Source organism: Grus americana, chromosome 7 (assembly GCF_028858705.1).
Source record: "Grus americana isolate bGruAme1 chromosome 7, bGruAme1.mat, whole genome shotgun sequence".
NCBI lineage: Eukaryota > Metazoa > Chordata > Aves > Gruiformes > Gruidae > Grus > Grus americana.
In genome coordinates this window covers 41,165,823-41,178,015 of record NC_072858.1, presented here as the reverse complement: position 1 = coordinate 41,178,015, position 12,193 = coordinate 41,165,823, and positions in this window count along the sequence as shown.

The window sequence follows — 12,193 nt, the reverse complement described above, 5'->3', positions numbered from 1 at the left end:
ACGGAGGAGCGTTAAGTAAGTTATACTGAAAGGGCAAGTGGCTGAAAGGGAATCCCAACTTCGGAGCGAGCAGAAGAGTTCCCAAGATGCCTAACAGGGCAACGAGTCCATGCTATTTACACGCCCGTGCACACACAGCCACGCACCCCCCGACACTTCGAGACGACAATCCCATTCAGCGTGCGCTTTCAGGTTGGGGAAGGAAATTGCTGTTAATCAATGGCAGCAAAGGCGTAGGCTGGAGGCCAGGAGAGGAGAGTCACTAATGGGCAAAGCAGATGTTGCTCGAGTCGTTGCAGAAGGCAGGCGGGACGGGGGCCAAGGGTTAGCAGAAGCGATGCTGACCCAAGCAGAGAAAGCAGAGACGCTCCGGAGGTGCAAGGGGGCTTTGGTGGGACTCGTCCTCCAGCTTCGCCTTGGGGCATGCCTCCAGAAGACAGGCGCTGAGGCTGCTCGTCCTCCCCAGGGATGAATGCACGCTTCAGTCCTGCGCATCGCTAATTCTGCAAGGCCAGATCCTCCCACTGCTGCTAACTGGACTGACTTCAGCAGAGCCCCGCGGATTTACAGCCTCTGCTGACCTGCTCCTATGTTTACAGCTCAGTCCTGGCCGGACGTTTTCCTAAAAGCTCACACAAAAGCCAAAAGAGGAGGAGCAAAGAATCCTGAAAAAGCCCAGATATCTCCCCCCCTCCCACGATTAAGCTAGTCATCGCTTTCGGTCCTATTGTGTGACCAATATATGTGTTTCCTCCCATTTTAGGTAGAGATGCATTAAGCTAAAAGAGGTAGGTTCCAGGTATGCAAGCTGGAACACCCCCCCCCCCTTTTCTTACTTTTATTTATTTAACTCTCCGCAGTCACCAAAATTAGTTTGGTTTTGGTTTGTTTTTTTTTTTTAACTCTCTACCCAGATGTTGACCTTGCTGAAGAACAACCCAACATGGGCAGAACACGTCCAAGGGAACCGTTGAGTAAAAGCGGTGGTAGAACTTCGCTTGGGCTGGAGCCGCTGCGCGAGTCTGAACTCCCAGAGCAGGGTAAAACGCTACCTCCGAGCAATCGCTGCTCGAGGAAAAGGTGCAGCCCTTGCCATTATGTTTATGACAAAGACTGTCACGCTGCCCAGAAGGATGCAGTCATAGCGAGAAGCCGCCTTGTAGGGCAGAAGGGCTGACCTGGGACGTTTCGCCTAAGGCTGCTTCTCCAGGCTTAACGTCGCATTCTCGTTTCACCTTAAAACCACGGGAGGGGAAGCAGCACAACGGAGAGGCGATACAAGGATTTGCACACAAACATCCAATAGTATACATGGTTTCTCCGCTTCTTTCTTCTCATGTGAAGATGGGCTTTAAGGGAAAGGGATAAGACCAAGCAGGACTTGATGTGTAGCATGCAACTCCAAAGCATCACTCGTTCAATCAAAATTATAACAAACATAACAAAAATCAAGTCATAAGATCAGTTTAAAGATCAGTCAAAAGACAAGAAAGAAGGATAAAAGTTACAGCTGCAGCAAGGAAAACTTCAGAAGAGTCCATCATTTTTTTTCCATGACACAGGACATTGCCCAAACCCAACCATTAATCATCACAGTAAAAGATTTCAGTTCATGTTTGCCAGCAAGCACGAGGGTTTTCCTCCAAGAGGGCGGACCAACAGGGTCAAAACCTTTGCTTTTGGGCTGTAAAGAGGTTCTTCACCAAGAAGAGACAGCCCAACTTCTTCACTGCAATGATTTCATTTTAAAATATCCAGGGAAGTCATTTAAAGCCATGGAAAAATGTTAGCCTGCTGGAGAACTTGGGAGAAAGACAACTGAAAACAGAAGGGAGAAACAGGGAGATTTTAGACTGGCTGCAACACCACAGCATCAAGGGATTATTTATTATTATTATTATTACTTAAAAAAAAATTACAAAAAGCAGCAGTCCAATGAGGTTTGGCCATTTTATTTTCCCAAGTCCCTGTGCAAGCAACTTTGAGTTCTTAGGAAAGAAAACAACCAGCCGTGGCCATGGCAGGCAGAGGCATTTCGGTAGGGGCACCGCAGGCTCTCCGGAGCGCGCACTAAACCACACTAGCTCTTACTGCTCGAGCTGCTCTGAAGCAGCTGTTAAAACACGCTGTAAGATATCAAAGCAGCTCTAATTAACTTCCTGCTTTAGTACTACTTCAAAGTGTTTCAGAGAGATCTCAAACGAGAGTTTTTGCAGGGCAGTTTCTAAAGGAAAGCAGTTCGGGGCTCATTCATTGCCGACTCCAAACACATTTGAGATTCTCCGGGTGCTGTTTTGGTTTAAAAAGAAGGTAAAAAAGGCTACATCCATAAAAGGCTTCTAACACACAGCATCACCTATTACCGGAGAAGGAACCAGCAAAAAGTCAATCAAATCCTTCTCTAAGCCATCACCCAGTCTGGTCCTTCCTAGCAACCCTACCTTTGGTGCCCAACTCTGTTTTACCTGCACAGGTTAAAGCCGCGAGAGCACATGTGAAATTTGGGGTTTCCAACGTAAACGGGCTTGCTGGGTCTGGCCGTGGGGGCACCTGTGAGCAGATGGACGAGGGGGTGGATGGGGCCAAACCCTTCCTGGAAGCAAGGGGTGATACGAGGGGCCGCAGCCCCAGATCACCATCCATGGGTTCAGGTTGGACACAAGGAAACTCTTCTTCACCCAGAGAACATCACACGCAGAGCTGCGCACAACCAACCTTTTGATCAATAACCTGCAATAAGAGCAGCCCGTTGACCATTTTCAGAGTGTGCAACACCCCTCTGGCACCGCAGAGCGTGTCACCTCTCCCGGTGAAACCCCACAGGTGCGGTGGGAGGGCACGAGGAGCCCTGCTGGAGCCACCACCAGCCTTGAGCTCCCACCCCAAAATGGCTTTTTTTTTTCCCCCCCCCCCAATATTAGCCCCATTGCTGGCCCTTTGCTCATCCAGGGCCGCCTCAAGCTCCTGAATGATGCTGGGTTTTGATCCACCACGTATCTCGGTTTTTTCCAGTCTTGAGACATATGCTTCTATGTTTATTTACCCATTTGTTTTGATCTTTTTTTGGTCAAAGAGACATTTTCCCACATATTCAAGTCTGCCTCCACTCCAGCACGCCAGAGTCTCCACGATCATCCACTTAACGACACATTTTCTTAGCCTTAAATCGTAAGTAGAGCATTAATAGCTTCCTCATGTATCTGCCCGAAGCTTATTTGTGAAGCCTCGCTCCATCCCCATTACACACTATTAAGACCTACACACACATGAACCCTTGCCATGCTTTGTTTAAAACTCTTTTTTTTCCCCAGAAAAAAAAAAAAAAAAGTTGTCACAGCCAAAAATAGAACATTTTTCCGCTCTGAAGAACAAGCAGCATTCCTGGGAATTCAGACAAATAGCGTTGGTCAGAAGACGTCTAGCAGACACCAGCACAGTCTGCGACATCCCAAAGCTGCTCCGATGTCCTCTGATGCGGGAAAGCGTCCAGTATCCCCCTTCCACCCACTACGCAGAACAAAATCAGAAGCGATGAGCCCGTTTCTGCATCTTGCTCCATGAGAAAGTGTTGCTGCTCTCCAGAGGGACTTTTTAAATTTCCTTTTTTTTTTTTTAAAGAGGAAATGTCTCCTGAATAAAATCTGATGCCGTTTAGAGCACAAGCCTTATCCTGCCATCACTATGCACAATAATCAACACTGATAATTTTAGCAAGGGTCTACATTTATTTCCTATTAGAAAATATGCATCATTTCACATGACTATGCATAAAAGTTTTATATAATAGTGACTCTCTATATAATAGAGAATAAAATCATATATCATTGTGAAACCATGTTCAATTGAAGAAAAGTTTGTACAGAGGAGAAAATTCAGGGAAATTTTCAGGGAGCCTAATACCTGATTTGATCATGGGAGGTCCCTGAAAATACTCTGTTCTAATTAGTCACAAATCGCCAAATTTTAAATTCACCGGGAGATGGTCTCAGTTTAATTGCATCTGTTTAGCAACGTAGGGCTTGGTTACATCAAGGCAAACAGGGAGCTCCATTTCCAAAGATATCCAGAGTATTTTGGGAGCTTTCAGGCTCTTTTCTGAGCGCCAAAGGAAGGGCGAATCCCGTTTCATCCACCTTGAGCTACGCTTAAATCCCCGATCGCCTTGAAGCAGGCTTGGATGCTCGGAAATTTTACTGGTGGCTTCATTAATCAAATACAGGTCAGAAAGCCTGAGCCAGCAGCCTGTAGCACGCTGACGGCTAAATGATTTGCATCCCAGGCCAAGACGCTCAGGCCTTTCGACAGCGCATCGTGAACAAATAGCACAAACACGTCCTCGAGAAAGCAGAAGCTTTCGTGACAGCTGGGTGGGTAAACGAGCACAACCCTCTAACCTAGGCCAGGCAGGGCATCTTTGAGAGGTCCCTGATGCCCAGCTTTGATCGCTGTCACGTCCCCGGAGAGCGAGCAGGTACGGCACAAACCAGCGGTCTTTAAACGTGAGACCACGATGTTGGTCAAGCAGACGTGCACGGATGAGCCCCTGTGATTTCGAGCAGCACCAGCTCCTTTCTGTTCAATTCCTGGATAACGTCCTACCCCATCAGCTTCCAGCTCGTTGGCCATGGAGACGTTGCTCTGCCTGCACACCCTGGTCCCTCCTCATGTGAGCAGAATTTGGAATAAAACCAGTATTAGTAGCCCTCTGCACAGCATCTTTCGGAGGTGAAATACCCTCTCAATCCATTTACAGGGGGAAAAATAAAATTCCCATTCTATGAAATAGACTGGGGGGCAGATTTTACAGCACAGCCCAGAAGCTCATTGCTATTAAGTTGAACAGGTGAGAAAGCTTTCCATCCCATGATCGTTTTTTGTTGGGGGAAAAAAAAAAAATCACTGACTTGGCAACACTTTTTCATGGGAAAACATCCATTCGCACGGATGACCCGCTGTGCAAGCAGCGTGTCATGGGGACAGGAGGGCAGGAGTAGAGGAAGAGCTCTGCAGCACTCAGAGCACTGCACCAGGCTACGGAAGAAAACCATCAGGTTTCAGTCTCGATTACACCCAACACAAGACCAAGAGTTGAACCCAAGGCACCAGCATCCACACGCCACTGCACACAGGATGTTCCATCTGTAGCATCCATGAGAGGATGCCAAAACCTGAAAACATCTCACGTTTTCTTTGATTATCCCAACATAGAAAGAGGCTGGGAATTTTTAAACATCTAATTTTTCATGGGAGCAGAAAACCGTCAGCATCTCAGCCCTGTGAGCAACTCTGACAGCCTGGAGGAAGATACCACCTAGATAACGTGGTGGTAACCATGTCCTGCTCTTTTGACCCACACCCAACCCCTGACGGAGCTGCGAGAAAGGTATTTCCATCTGTGGGGCATACAAGGGTTAGGTTATTCCACATTTAATTCAAAAAGCCAAGAGATCCCTGCGCAACAGCGGGCAAAGCCCAAACACGCACAAGTCCAGTGAAGCTGGTGGGTTTTAGACTTAGCCATTCCCTGTACTTCCGGTGAGTGTCAGGGATGTGCTGGGAAAAGACACTCGCCTGTCAGATGAAAAAAAAAAAAAAAAAATCAGTTTGGGTCCTTTATTTAGGATCTAACTCAATAATTATGCAATGCCAGGAATCCAGCTAAATCAGAAAAGAAGGAAAAGGTGCAAGGAGGAAGAGGAGAAAGTTGAGAGGAACGCCTCCTTGGGAGCACGCACCCCGTAGCACGTAGAGATTGGCACCTGGTAGCAGCAGGACTTGGAAGCGGTTTCGTTATTTGGCCTCTGCTGCCGCACCAAGGAGGACAAAACCTGCGCTGAACGCCCATGTCCATGGAGGAGAAGGCCAGGCTGTTGGCACTTACTATGGATTTACGATTCACTATGGATCAGCACGCAGTTTACACTGGTTGAGGTCCACAGGTGCTGGATATGGCCTCAAGCTTTGGTAGAGGCTCCCGCAATGAAAGCCCTTAGATGAAAGCCAGATGTGTGCCACTTCCAGGCCAAAATGGTCCAACGTCAGCATATTTTGCATTGGGGAAATAAAATTTAAAAAAATAATCTTTAAAAAGATGCTATAGCTCAACCTGAGGATACAGCTCCAACTGAGGGAGCCTGAGGAGGTCGGATCACAGGATTAGAGTTGTTTTTTCCAACACTGAAGAGATAAGTATCAACATAAGGAAACCAAGAGCAGCAGCTAGTGCGTACATCGCACAAAGCGGCTTTACTTTTATTTATTTCTGCAGTGAAGGAGGGAGAAAGGCTAAAGGAAAGCAGACTTTCTGAGATCACAGCTGTTCTGCAGCAGCTCTGCAAGCCGCACTGAGCACGGTGGGTCCGACGCACGGCGCAGCAGAAATCAGAGCAGGGACCACATCAGCTCGCGGTGAAAGACCACAGATAAGATAAAAAGTCAACTTTCGGCAGCAAATGGAACAAAAACCCGAGCTGCAGCCCTGGTGAGACCAAAGCGCCCAGAGGCCGTAGCCAGGTGATGCTCGTGCACACCGCGCCTGCGAGAGCAACGGGCACCTGTACGGACACAGAGCAGCTGAGCAGCTGTAAAATCCCAGCTGGGGCTTCGATGGAGGCCTGACATGGGAGAGCAGAGCACGGCCAGCACCCTCCTTTAAGGATGCGCTGGGGAGACACCCCCGCAGGGGGCATCGACCCTTTCCCAGCTGCCTGCCCAGCGCCGAAGCAGCACGCTGGCAGGAGAGCAGCGTGGCCCCGTGGTCCCGAGCAAGCAAAGGTTTACCCGGGAATAAAAGCCTGGGTCATCTCACAAATGCAGCAAAGAGGGAGAAAACAGGTGAGGACCGACTCTCACGTGAGATAAAGAAAAGCGTTATCGGGCTGCTAAGCCAGCTCATAAATTCACGATGCTTATTCAAGAGCAACCGTCTCCCAGTTAAATTACTTAATGGGCTTCAATTAAAAAAAAAGGAAACGTGCTCGAGATAGAAACTGCTGACTTTGATCTTACGATTTTAAATTCAACACACAGACCAGACAGAAAAAGCATTTTATCAATAATACCACATGGCCCGCGTTGATAGGCAGCCAGGGCACGCGCAACGGCCCATGGACCTATGGCAACCGCACACGCAGGGCTTCTGCCACGTAAACTCCCCAGGGAAAACCATCCACGCCCGTCTCCCCACCAAACCGTCGCTGCGCCACCGCTAACGATGTGTTCCCCCCCCCCAAGTCACAAAGAGGATGACGCAAAACTGCACGATCTCTTGGGAAATGCAAACTCCGCACGGGTCCAGTAGTCACAGCTGCACGTTGAGTGACAAAGTGGAAATACAGTCGCTGCGCAAATTGCTCCTAAAAGGATGCTTTTGCCATGGCATAGAACTTTGGAGATGTCTTTCTTCTGGAAGTATTGTGTGAAGTTCAGAGTAGAAGTCTTCATCCTGGAGAAGAGATGTCTTTGCCAGAGATCTACAAAATGGCAAGCGGCACAGAAAGGAGGAGGGACCGGCCTTCCACTGCCTCTTCCACCATATGGACTAAGTTATGGAGACATTTCCTCACTTCTCCCCAAAGGTCACAGAACCCGTGAAAGCCCTTGCGTGAAGATGCAGTGGGTGCAAAGAGTTTACACGTCAGTTTGAGGGGAAACTGGACCTGTGCTTTGAAGATGAATGTACCGAAGGTTGCTAAACAGACAAACCACTTCAGGCTCAGGAAGTCCCTGGCTACAAACTGGTTTTGGTTAAAGGCCGGTCTTGTACGTGCATACCCTGCTCTTACTCATACCTCAACAGTCACCTCCAGCCACAGAGGCAGGACACCCATTTCAACAAGCCAGAAACCCAAACGGCTGTATGGTTACACAGATGTACGTTCACAACTGTTACTCTTATATTGTAAGGCTTTACAGCAAGACGCTGAGCTAAAAAAAAAAAAAAAAACCAAACCCCAAAACCAACCACCCAAAGCAAGGAGTTGGCAATGGGCTATTCATTTCTTGTATTTCAGGTTTTCCTTCAGACATTCAGGTATGTGGATGTTCAGCATCCTCTATCTCCCTTCCACCTCGTTCTCCGGACACCTCGCCTTGCCTCCCCGTTCTCCCTGCAGTTAAGCCAAGCTTGCTTTGTCTGAAGGACTTCAGCTTTTCCAAAAAGTCAGAAGGCATTAATCAAACGTGCTGTTGTGCAACTATTTCTATCATTGAGTTGCATCTGGTCTCTAAGGTCTCTTAATTCTTCATTAAGAAAGTGCTCCATGTGGAAAGAGGCGAGAGAGGAACCGGACAGCACTTCACAAGCTTTGCTGTACAGGAACACGCACGATTTCAAATAAATCACTCCAGCCCAACAAACAGATGTGCAAACGAGCCAGACACCAATGGCTTTGGCAAAAGGAAGCGACAAGTAGCTTCTGCCATGAGTCATCTTAGCAGCAGCGTTACGGAGAGAAGTCACCCAAACCTGCAGGTATCGAGTGAGAACAGAGCGTCAAATCGAGAGCACTTAGAGAAATAGCCGACCCGTCGACTACCATTCTGGGTCTGAAACCGTGCGAGACCAAACCAGATCCTATGCGACTGCTGCAGGAAGTGGGCTGATTTACAAAAATTTCAGCTATAGAGACCAGATGAATTGGGCACAGCGTTTCATCCAAAAAAAAGTTCATGAACTTTGTTAGAAAAACGGACTCTTCAAGAGGTCGGCAAGTATTGAAGCGAGAACACCAGGCTGCAGCCACTAATACGCCAAAACCACATCTTGAAAATCTTAACTATAACAGGTAATTTTTTTTTGCAAAATACTTATTGGCCAGCTCACACCGCAGCATCTAGATGAAGGTGCAGTTACTGGTACAGAGTCCCCAAGCGCTCTCAGAAGACTGTCTTATGCCTAATAGACCCCAAACTAATTTCCTTTCCCAGCTGCATTGCTTTACCTGGCTCCTCTTTGGCCAATGACACTGGCTCCAGGGCACATCCACCTCCTTACACCCCATCTTCCCACCTCCTTGGCAAGACCCAGCTGTGAGCACCAAATGAAATAACCACCGCAGGGACTGCGCATGCACAACACTGCATCCACTCACCCATCTCCTGGTGTTGTGAAACATGTCAAGTCCTTAACAAACGAGTCCCACCTCTCCAGAGGAGCCTGAAGGCATGCTCCTGCACTGCTCTGAACCAAAGTAATCAAAATTTCCTACTCCAAAGGGTTTTTCTTGCTATGAGGACAGGGAAGAAGAGGGACGAGGGTAGGTGGGGAGGGAAAATATCCGCAAAGTACACAAGCTGAGCAAGCAACACCAGCTGAGCTCATGATCACAGGTTGGGACCTTCACCAAAGACACAAATGCACAGGTCCTGACTTCTCGCTGCGCTGCAATCTTGCTGTCATCCACAGGAACAGAGAGGAGCCGGGCAAATTAACTAACTGCAGAGAAGTTGATCTTGTTGACAGTGGCTGGCATCCCCCGTTTCAGTCCCTTGAAGCAAAGCAGTGCGGATCTGCTTCTCCCTGCTTGGTTAATGTAGCAACCGCACGCTATGGGGCAACATGAACAACAGGCTGGCATAAAGTAGTTTGTACTTCCACCACCAGCATCAAATTGTCTTCCAGATATTGGTCAAGACATGCTCTGCCAAAGCTAAAATTTTTATCGAACAGGTAGGGTTGTATCCTATGTGAACAGAAAAGTTTGGCAGATTTTATCTTATTCCCCTACAATAAGATCTCCAGATCTTACTCTCCTGGAATGTAAGATTGCCAGATGGAGCTGCAGGGACGAAGGCGGCAAAGCTTGTTCCTTGCAGCATTTTCCGTCTTTGCTTCAAACTTCAAGGGAAGCAAGGGCATCCCCTGGACCGCTGCAGCACAGACCCAGCCAGAAAAGGACAAGTGGACTTCACCCTTGGGTGCCATCCCTTCACCTGCTTCAAGGGAGGATGAGTCAAGAAGTTGGAAACCAGCAAACAGCCTCTGACGGGCAGAGAGACCCTTGGATGGACTCAAAGTGTGACTATTCACCAAACTTAGTAAGAAAGCAGAGGTCAGAGGAATGGTTCACAGCACCTTATCTCCCAGTCCCAAGGCTTGGTGCCTCCAGCACAAGCAGCAGAAGGGAAGGAGAATCAGCAACATTGGAATGACAAAACCAGTACGGGGCGTGCCATGCTCAGGAGGAAACCTTCATCAGGGGACTACAGAGCCACCTCAGGGGCTCAAGACCCGCACCACTCTGGATGCACACCAACTGCTAAGCAAGAGGAGCAGATACCTGCCAGGGAACATGTTTGCACAAGGTAAATCAGCACCAGGGATGCTCAGGTTTGACTTGGTAGCACCGGCCACTGGGTATCTTTTCAGTGCACTCAAGCAAGAAGATGCAGAGCTTAAGCTCTCATTGAAGGCTTGGGAAAAGGCCCCTCTACACCCCAGAGCGATGGCCAACGGAGCACGAAGAGATGTCAGAGTGCAAGGATAAAACTCTCGCAAGGAGTACATGGTTCAAAAGGAGGCCTTTGAAGACGACATCAGAAGCCAAATGATGAGAGAAAGCTAGCATCATGTCAAGAAATAATCAAGCAGCAAAATACTTTCCACTCGGGGAAAGCAACCTGTATGGGTGGCACCAGGTGTCATCCCTCTATGCTCAACAGGAGGAGGTGAGGACATCATCCTGGAGACACACTGCAAGAAGCTGCTTTCCAGGTTCATAAAGCAGGGCAGAAATACATGACCTGTCAGCTTGGGTTCTTGTACAAAGCTTTTCCTTACTTTCTACACAAAAGAGCTAAGTTGGGAACCAAGAGGATGGACAAAACCCTCTGGGGTTAAAATAATTCCAACCTGGCAAAAGCACCTCCTTCCTCTTCTGCTTTTTACTCTTACTCTGTATTTCTCAGTCCAGTGGTTCCCATCTGCATCCAGCCCCTTCCTCTTCCAAAGGGGTTGCAGTTTATCCAGGATGCCATCAGGTCCTCAGCCCTCTCCAACATCTCAGCTGCAAGTTGGTTTGCCCCAGTAGCCCACCTGTAAGTCAGATCTGAGCAACATTGAACCTTCAGACAGTCAAAATCACGGACCAGAGCTGCTTCGCTGAGTATCTGGATTTTGAGAAGCCTTGTGGAAAAAGCCACGTCCTTCCCCGAGCGCTAATTTTGAGAGAAGGGAAATAACATCCACTCACAAGCGAAAAGGAGAGTTATCAGTCTACTTTCACTGCTGCGTGATCTCTACAGGAGCTCTTCACCATCCTCCCACGCAAATGCCATTTTCCTAAGCTGGCTGCAGTCCTACCTACCGTCTATAGCTGTCAGCCATCCTGTTTCCATAGTTTCAAACACCTTTAAAGCAAACGATCCCCAAACCGACCTCTCATCTCCCGCCTAAACTCAGCCCTCCAGATGCCTCTCAGACACCTCTCGTCAGCTGTTTCATACCATCTTTGCACAACCTCGGCAAGTCCATCTAAACACGCACCATCACCCCTTTTCTCACAAGTTCCGTGCCTCCACCCACGAGGTTTCTCTCTCCCATTACCAAATCCTGATTACATCAAAGACTTTGCCTTCTTATCCTTGAAACTCATTAATTGCCATTTAAAATGTTCATTTGTGCACGTATTGCCATTACGGAATCCTTCCCATTTTCTTCTGCCATTCTCCTCCTACAGCAAAAACGTTATGGAGGACGGGGCACCCCCAATATCTGTCCAGCCCGCTCCAATTTCTTAGTCCAACACTTCCCACCTGCTTTCGAGCCCCTTCATCTTCCGAACCCCACATAATCCCCATGCTACCGCTAGTTTGTCAAAGGCCAAGAAAAAAAAAAAAAGTAGAGCCTTAAGCAGCCGGAATTATACAAAGAGTATTTTGAAGTACAAACTTCAGCCTCTAAAATATCATCTTTTATCAACTTAAAGCTCTTACGCCAAGAGGCTCCGCAGCAGGAAAAGGATGCCCCACGAAGGCAAAGTGCCACCTCTTTTCGCCATCTGGACTTGTCTATGGGACACAAGGCAAGTTATCAAGCACAAGAGTCCTGAAAAAATAAAACCCCATAAAACCCTCTTGTACTTTGCCGGAGTCAGTACCACCCCTATGGAAACATTTGCGGCTGGAAAACATAGCCCGGCAGTTAATTAACAAATTATTTTTTTTGCTCAGGTTGCTCATCACGAGTCAAGTA